Source organism: Mus caroli, chromosome 16 (genome assembly GCF_900094665.2).
Source record: "Mus caroli chromosome 16, CAROLI_EIJ_v1.1, whole genome shotgun sequence".
Lineage (NCBI taxonomy): Eukaryota > Metazoa > Chordata > Mammalia > Rodentia > Muridae > Mus > Mus caroli.
This window is the reverse complement of record NC_034585.1, coordinates 543,031-551,856: the sequence shown is the minus strand read 5'-3', so window position 1 is coordinate 551,856 and position 8,826 is coordinate 543,031. Positions and strand designations below refer to the sequence as shown.

The following is an 8,826-nucleotide window of genomic DNA, read 5'->3' as shown; positions in this document are numbered from 1 at the left end:
CTGACATGTACATACCCATATACAAGTAGCATATATAATTAAAAACAAATCTTTTCTTAAAAAGAAAAGAGTGGTCTTGCAGTGGTGGTACTTGGGAGACAGAGGTGGGTAGATATCTGAGTTCAAAGCCAGCTTGGCTACATAGCTCCACGACAGCCAAGGCTACACAGAGAAAATCCTGTTTCATAAAGCGAAAGCAAAAGAAGAAAGAAAAGAGTAAGTCAGGAGGCTCAGTGGGGAAGAGGCTATATGTTTATCCAGAAGGGAGAATGGCAGGTGCCCCTCTCCCTCCCTTCCTCTCTCACCGCATTCTAAGCTATTCTGACTTACTATATAACCAAGGATGTTCTTCACCTCCTGCCCTCTCGATGGGACTCCATCCATGGGTCACACATGATGCCCTGATTTATGCAGTGCTGGAGATCAAACCCTAGCCGTCTTGCATGCTAGACACTCTACCAACTGAGTCACAACCCCATCCCCACACCTGCTCCTTAAATAGTATCCTGCCAGTGGGAGGGGTCACTTTTCAACCTGGTGACCCCTCCCTGTGTAACTGGAAACAGGCAGCACCCTGTCTCTTCTCATCTGGAGATATGTCAACTGGCAGCCAGTAGATCAGGGCCATAATGCCCTTTCTGAAAATAGGAGGGCTGGAGAGATGGCTCAGTGGTTAAGAGCACTGGCTGCTTTTCCTGAATTCAATTCCCAGCAACCACATGTGGCCCACAACCATCTGTAATGGGATTGATGCCCTCTTCTGGTGTGTCTGAAGACAGCTACAGTATACTTGCACATATTAAATAAATAAATATTTAAGATAAAAAAGAAAAGAAAAGAAGAGGTCTTATTTAATAAATTCTTAAAGCTGGGAGGGATTTAAGAGTAAGCATCAAAATCCAGGAAGTTATCTATATCTATATACAAATACATATACATATACATACACATACATATACAGGTTTAAATTTACTGAATAATTTTTGCTAGGAAGCTTCTTTCCCCCAACCAAATTTGTTGCTTTCTTACGCTATTGTGAGGCATTTGTTTTAATTTCATGGTTTTCTTTCTTTTCTTTTTTTTTTTTTTCAATATATAAGCCTTTTATTCTCCCAAAAGAGCCCAAATTGTTCTTGTGATCAGGATCTCGTTTCTGGAGCCAGGAACTGAGGCCTCCTCACTCGTCAGCCTGCTGCACAGTTCCCTTCTCAGACACATAGATGCCATCCAAAAACTTCCTGATATCCTTGTTCTTAACTGTTGTGGCTTGCTGAATCAGGGCAGCTGAATTAGAAACAAGTTCAATGTCATTTCCTTCAAGGATTAACTCATCCTTCTGGGTTTGAGACACAGAACAAGCAACACCTGTCCTCATCCGAACCCTGTGGATGTATTTTTCACCCAAGAAATTTCGGATTTCAACCAAAGAGCCATTCTCCTGGATGACGACGTTGATGGGGAAGTGAGCGTACACAGACTGCATCTTGTATCAGAAGCCCAGTGTGACACCCTTGATCATGTTCTGAACATGATTGCAGATGGTCCTGACGGTGGCCAGTTCCTTTCTGTTACCCCACCATTTGTCAACCCGGAGCCTTTTCTTTTTCTTCCNAAGAAGACTCAGCTCCACGTTGATGTGATTGAAGTCCCTCCGTAGAGTCCCCCTGGGGCCGTTCACAATGACTGTGCGCCCCCTCAGAGTGATTTCGACATTCTCTGGAATGTCCACAGTCCGATTGCTGAGAATGGTCTTCGTCCTCGCAGTAGATGGGGCAAAGAGAGAATTTCATGGTTTTCAAAAGTTTACAGTTTTACCAAATTTGATGTTGATGAAATCCATCAGAATGTTCATTGTCTGGTGAATTTGACATTCATCTGTCTTGCGTATGTTTCCACTGGTGGCTTTCAATGGTCTTGGCATGTATCGGACATACACCAACCTACTAAACACACATATAAACACTCATGCATTGAGACCCAGCTGGGTCATAAAGTATGGCTGTCTCTGACGTGGATTCAGTTTTGCAGAAAGGGAGCCTGGTGTCTCTACAGAAAAGTGCACACACTGGGGTGCTCTGGGGCGCTGGTTTAAAAGGGGGTCCCTTCCAACTCAGCAACTCTCCCTTTGCGTCTCTCTACTCACTACCCTTACGTTTGCAATAAACCTGACAAAAACTTCCAGAAGGAAACTAAGACCGCTCGCATTGGAAGGAAACGTTGGCAGGCAGCCAGAGACTGAAAGTACACTAGCTAATTTTGCTCTTGTTTCTCTGCCAGTAACTCCTTGGCCTCCGCACACCCAGCACAGGCCGGCCCCAAAGACAATTCTGATCATGTCGAAAACTCTTGGCTCTCAAGCCGATGAATCATGGCAACTTGAGCTTCCTCTCCTCTGGATGGACCAAGTGTTTCTCCTCACAGAATCTGTCAGCCCTGGTGATGGGACAGTGAACACTTTCTGAGGGTGATAAAGCCACTCAGCTTGCTTGTCACACAGAGGGTGGGACCAGCAAAAGAGGTCAACTTCAGCTGCTGTCCCTCATTTCCAGATAGAGGTGACCTTTCATTTTACTACAGAGAGGGAAGAAGGAGGAAGGGAGGGGGACGGAGGGAGGAGAGGGGAAGAAGGAATGAAAGAATGGAGGCATGAGGCCTGTAGTACACGCCTGAGGAGGCTGAGGCAGAAGAACCTTCAAGTTTGATAATAGCCTGGGCCACAGAATGAGACCCTGTCCAAAAAAAGGAAGAAAAACATGCAGGAAATGAAGAATGGAGGGAGGAAGGGAAGCAAGAAGGCAGCCCCTCGACTCCTGTGTACATGGAAACTAATTTGCAAATACATCCTCTAGTCTGTATCTTCTGACTACAGCTCCGGCCTCAGGTGCCTTCTCCACTTAGTCTGCAGGTCCAGAGCTTTACACCCAGTTCAAGGAGCAGGCTGCTCCGTGGGATTATTTATTTTCTGAGTTTGTGGGGCTTGGGAGAGATCCCAGGGCCTCCACGGAAATGGTACAGTCTGAGCACACAGCCCAACACCCAGGCAGAGGCTAAGCTAATCCTATGGCATGCTGGGGTCTGACCCATTCCATCCACAGTCGGCAAGGCAACCCAGAACATGCTGCGTACAGGTGGAACCTTTTGGATTTCTTAAATGAGGAACAAAGGGCCTAACTACCAAGTGACTTAGAAAATAAGAGTTGAGGGCCCTTCTCCCAAGAATGTTTTTATGGGGTTGGGAAAGAAGTTGGGATAGGTTAAATACCAGCATGTGAGCCCGGAAAGGAGACAGGCAGTCCTGAGGGGAGCCAGCACAGGCTGTGAGGCTATCCCAGAGGAAGGCTGCTGGCCTCTTTAGCCAGAGGCCTAGGTGACCCAAAGAGGCCAGAACCACCATCCCAACAAGATTCAAAGCCTTATGAATTTTCTGGGAAGACAGAGGGTCTTGTTCCATGCATAGAGCAGAGCCAGGAGACCCCAGGCCTGGAATGTGTCTAGAGATAAACGTTTGGAGCTATGCTGGATAGTGTTATGTCAAATTAACACAGCTAAAGCCATCTCAGAGGAGGGAACCTCAATTTAAAAAAAAATGTCTTCATAAAATCTCATTGTAGTAAGCCTGTAATTTCTTAATTAAAGATTGACTTAGTTTGGGTTTTATTGCTGTGAACAGACACCATGATCAAGGCAACTCTTATATAGGCAAACATTTCATTGGGACTGGCTTGCAGGTTCAGAGGTTCAGTCCATTAGCAAGGCAGGAAGCGTGGCATCGTCCAGGCAGGCGTGGTGCATGGACCTGAGAGTTCTACATCTTGATCTGAAGGCAGCCAGAAGGAGACTGTAACACTCTTCCATCCTGCAGAGAGCTTGAGCACTAGCCCACCCCTACAGTGATGAACTTCCTCCAACAAGGCCACACCTCCCAATAGTGCCACTCCCTGGTCCAAGCATTCAAACCACCACAGTGATTGTGGGTGGTGCAGTCCCTGGGCTGGTGGACCTGGGTTTGACAAGAAAGCAATTTGAATAAGCCATGAGGAACAAAGCAGTAAGCAACATCCCTCCATCCTTTGCATCAGCTTCTGCCTCCAGGTTCCTGTCATTTGAGTTCCTGTCCTGATGTCCTTCGATGATGAACAGTGATGTGGAAGTGTAAGGCAAATAAACTCCTTCCTCCCGGCTTTTTTTTTTCAGTCATGGTGTTTCAGTGCAACAATGGAAATCCTAACTAGGACAGCCAACTTGGTGCAAAGAGACTTAGTGGACTGAAGTCTCATCAGGAGAATCCTAAATGCCAGCCCAAGGGTCAGCTTTGGAAGCAGGCTCTGTACTATACAGCAACAGTTCTGAAATGTTCCAGAGTCTGTTATAACTGTGTTCTGAGGCATCGTGTGCAATTCTACCATCCACACTGGATGGATGGATGGATGGATGAAGGGAGGGAGGGAGGGAGGGAAGGAGGGAGGGAAGGAGAGAGCAGTGCCCTCAAGAAGGCAAGGTGGGCCATAGAACCCTGGGGGAGGGTGTGCAGCTATCTTATAGCTGTGCAGGAGCTGTCGCCAGTGCAGACAACGTGGGGAGCAGGTGACCTTATGGTCCTTGTCTGAAAAATGTGACTGTACCTCTGACAGAGGTGTGGGGAAACCAGAGACAGCAAAGAGAGTTTGTGTGTCACCTTCTGTCCAGAACCCACACTGAGCTCAAGACAACAGATGCAAAGCTGAGCCAGGCATAATGATGAGTGCCTGTAACACCAGCACCTGGGCAGGAGCAGCAGGTGGAGCTCAAGGCTGAGCTGCACGGTGCTTTTAAGATTAGCCTGATGCCAGGCGATAGTGCCGCATGCCTGTAATCCTAGGCATGCCTGTAATCCTAGCACTCCAGAGGCAGAGGCAGGAGGATCTCTGTGAGTTTGACGCCAGCCTGGTCTACAGAGCAAGTTCCAGGACAGCCAGAACTACACAGAGAAAATCTATTTGGGGGGAAAAAGAAAGATTCACCTGATCTGCAGAGCAAAACCCAGTCCAGAAAACCAAAAGGAAAAAAAAAAAGCTCTTAAATTTGCTAGCCTGCAAAGTGTCCCATACAGAAAGGCCAATAAAGGGGAGCCAAGGCCAGTGTATAGTCAGACCAGGAGTTCATCCCTGCCTGTGCCCCAGTGTAGGGAACAGAGCTGGGGCCCTTTGTTTCCTGCACATGAGAATCCCACATCCCATGTCTCAGGAAGAGCTCCTGCAGGACTGCCTCTGGACGACGCAGATATTCCCAACTGCTGTGGTTTCTTGGAAGTAAGCCAGGAGTAAGCCTGTGGCTTAAATTCCTCACACTGCTCAGTGTACGTGGCTGACTCACATACTAAAGCTTAATGCTGAACAAAAGTATTCTGTGGCTTTCTCAGTGAAGCCTGGGCAGAGCTGCATGTTCTTGTCCCTCTGCTCCAGGATTAATAAAGCTGAAGCCTGTAGTTCATAAAATGTCTTTTTAGAAAATATTAGGTTAATCTCTTTGTATATTTGTGAACGCATGTTCTTGTATGAATGCAGGTGTGTGTGTGTCCCAGGGACTGAACTTAGGACTTAAGGCTTGGGTGGCAAGTGCCTTTGCCCTCTAAGCCATCCCCAAAACCCAAAGTGGCTCTTTTTAAAGTGAACAGTGCAGGTTAGGTGTGGTGGTATGTGCCTATGATCCCAGCATTGGAAGGTAGAAGCAAGTAAGGAATTCAAGACCAGCCTCAGCTACATGGTGAGTTGTAGAGCAGCCTGGAGTATGTATGGTCCTGCCTCAAAACAGACATGAGGTGGAGATATAGCTCCATTGGTAGAGAATTTACTTAGTGTGGACTAAGCGCTGGGTTCAAACCCCCAACTTTCCCTTTAAAAGAACAGCACTAGGGAGAGGCTTAGCGGGAGAAGTGCTTGTTGTGCGAGTATGAAGACCTGAACTCAAGTCTCCAGTAACCTGAGTCTGTGAATCCAGGGCTTGTATTGAGGTGGAAGACCAGTGAGGCCAGGGAAAGACAACTGAGGACTCTGTCTCAAAACATGGTACAAGGTGAGGAGCCACGCCCAAGGCTGTCCTCTGACCTCTGAATACAGATTCGAGCACACACACGTACACATGCACACACACACACACGCACGCACACACGCACACTCATGCACACACATAATCTTGCACATACACAAGGACCTCAGTATGCAATGGTGTTAGGAAATAAAGCCTTTAAAGGGGCAATCAAGGTTAAATGAGACCATTGGTGTAGGGAAGGCCCTAGTCCAATATAAATGGTGTCCTTCTAAGAAAAAATTAGGACACACACTTAGAAAGATGGACACCTTTGTGAAGATAGGGAGAAGGTACTTTCTAGTCAGGGAGAAAAAAACACACCCAAGATCCACCCTGCCATGGCTTGACCTTCAACTCCAAGCCTCTAGGATTGTAACAATCAGTTGGTGCTGTTGAAGCCACAGTCTGTGCTATTTACTCCGGCAGCCCAGGACTTTACCTCTTAGGTTTTCCTCTCAAATATCAGGAACTCAGGCCAACTAGGGATTCAGCTCAGCAGTAGAACATTTACCTTCCATATACAAGGCACTGCATTCCACCCCTAGCATCACAAAAGGTGTGTAGGGGTACAGGGCTGCTGAAAATGAAGCTAGGCCTGGTGGTCCACAAGTAATACCTGCGCTTGGGCAGCTAGGACATGAGGAGTTCAAGGCCACCCTTGACAATTCCTATTCCAGGCCACTTAGGACAGGGCTGCTTATGAACACACAAACAAAATATCTGTAATGTCTGCCTCCGTGACTTTGGGAAACCTGTTGGCCTTACTTATAAGCCTTCCTTTCCCTGAAGTTAGAGGGTGAATCTCCTAAGGCAATGGGTCATTTCCTATTATTTGTTGGGTTTTCTTATTTCCAGCTTAACTTCTTGAAATAAAATGGGAAACGAGAAAAAGGAATCATTGGTAACAGGGAAGATCATTTTCATAAACCAAACTCCAGTTTCTCAAGAGGAAATAATTTAGTGTTCAGCTCTTGAGAGAACTCCTGACTTCAAAATCTGCCTGTGCTTTTGTGTGTGTCGGAGGGCGTGGATATGGGTGGGTGGGGAGAGGCTCTGTAATGATTTGTAATGTATTCTTTGTTTTAAATTTGTAATTAAAAAAAAAAAAGTCCCTCGAGATTGTGGAGATGGCTCAGTGGACAGGTGCTTGCCATCAAGACATGAAGACTCGTAGTTTCACTCCAGAACCCATCGGAAGCACAGTGGGTCTGTGAGATGGCAGCAGGAGGGTTCCTGGGACCTGCTGGCTAGCTGGACTGGCTTAACTGGAGAGTTCTAGGTTCAAGTGAAAGACCCTGCCTCAATTTCTAAGGTGTAGCTCAGGGAAGAGGACACCTCACACCAACCTCTGGCTTCCCAACACATAGACATGTGCACATGCACCCATACATATGTGTACTCACACACAAGTGAGCACGAATACACAAGCATGCCACGAACACAGAAATGTAAAACACGGTATATGAACGTAGTTCTCAACGGAATGTGTTTCTTCTTGATTCCTGATGCTGCCTGTTTGTTTGTTTGTTTGTTTGTTTGTTTAGATCCTGGATGTGAGACCTCTTCTGTCACACCATAGGAAATACTTTCTTTTCGATCTGCTTTGATGTCTTTCTTGTATGTAGAAACAATGTAATTATCTTTTTTCTTCCCTTTCTTTTGCTTTTGTTTTTCGGTGACAGGATCACTAGTCAGCGATGTAATTTTCTTGCCAATCAACAGTCTGCAGAAGCACAGCGTGACGCAGTAAATGTCTAACAGCGATGCTCAGCTGACCTGGGAGGAGAGGTAACCTGGACCAGTTGTAGGTAGCACTTGGCTGGGGCCCATCCACCGCTCTATGAAAGGCGAGACTGACCCCCACCATCAGTGAGGGAATACTATGCACTAGAGCGCGTCCTCGCGACCTCAAGCTCCAGGACCTCATGCTATGGGCCCTCTCCCTAAATCCACGCTCCCTCTCGACCCAGCTCAGTGACCCGAGTGCCATTATCCTTTTCTCCAGGATCTCAGGCGGGGATCTCTGCCCTGTGGCCAACGCTGGAGCAGGCTCCTTTGCTCTCGGGCGCCGCCTAGCTCTAGCCAGGTCGACCTCCTGCTGCTCTCGGACAGGCGGCCCCCACGCCCAGGCGCCCGAGCTGGCTTGGGGTGGGGCAGCCTTGGGTCCCACCGCCAGCGCTGGCAGCCATCGAGACTGCTCCTGCCTTAAGATCCCGGCGTCTCTCTTTGGGGTCCCAGAGGCGTGAGGTGTGCAGTGAAGGGCACTGGCGGGATAGGGGTGAGGCCCAGGTCCCGCTTCAGTTCTTCCATATCCGCTTGTCCCTGAAACGGGAGGCGCCCTGCCACCGCGCAGGGCCAGCTTCGAAACCATCCCTGGAAGCAGTCCAGACAAGCCTGCAGTCTGTTAACCTTGGCAGGTCGCTAGGATCTCCGGGAACTTTTAAGAAGACGAGTATCTGGATCCCACCCCAGCTGATTGCCTTGGGGGTAGTAGTGCAGAACGTGTATTTTTCACTTTCAACCAGTGAGTCCTAAGGCCCTCGGTGTGAAGAGCACCTAACTGTGAGCTGCAGGTCTCTTTTGTATCAAGCCCGTTTAACTTGGCTTGTACACACCCGAGTCCTTCCAAAATCTTGGCTCTGCACTAAGGTTACCTAGAAACACAGGGCCTGGGTCTAGCCTGGAACTTTCGCCCTCACCCAGGAGAGGGAGTGGGGTCTCTTTGTTTTGCACTAGACTCTTGCAAAGTAACTACCGACG

General features: G+C 47.9%; 1 pseudogene across 1 annotated transcript; it reads right to left on the bottom strand.

Annotated features, from left to right (window-relative positions):
* Positions 1-1,091: 1,091 nt before the first annotated feature.
* On the bottom strand, positions 1,092-8,437 carry LOC110311982 (annotated as a pseudogene). The gene is made up of 2 exons (XR_002380014.1): positions 8,046-8,437; positions 1,092-1,757 (listed from the first exon to the last, which is right to left on the bottom strand). The product of XR_002380014.1 is annotated as a 60S ribosomal protein L9 pseudogene (transcript).
* Positions 8,438-8,826: the final 389 nt, after the last annotated feature.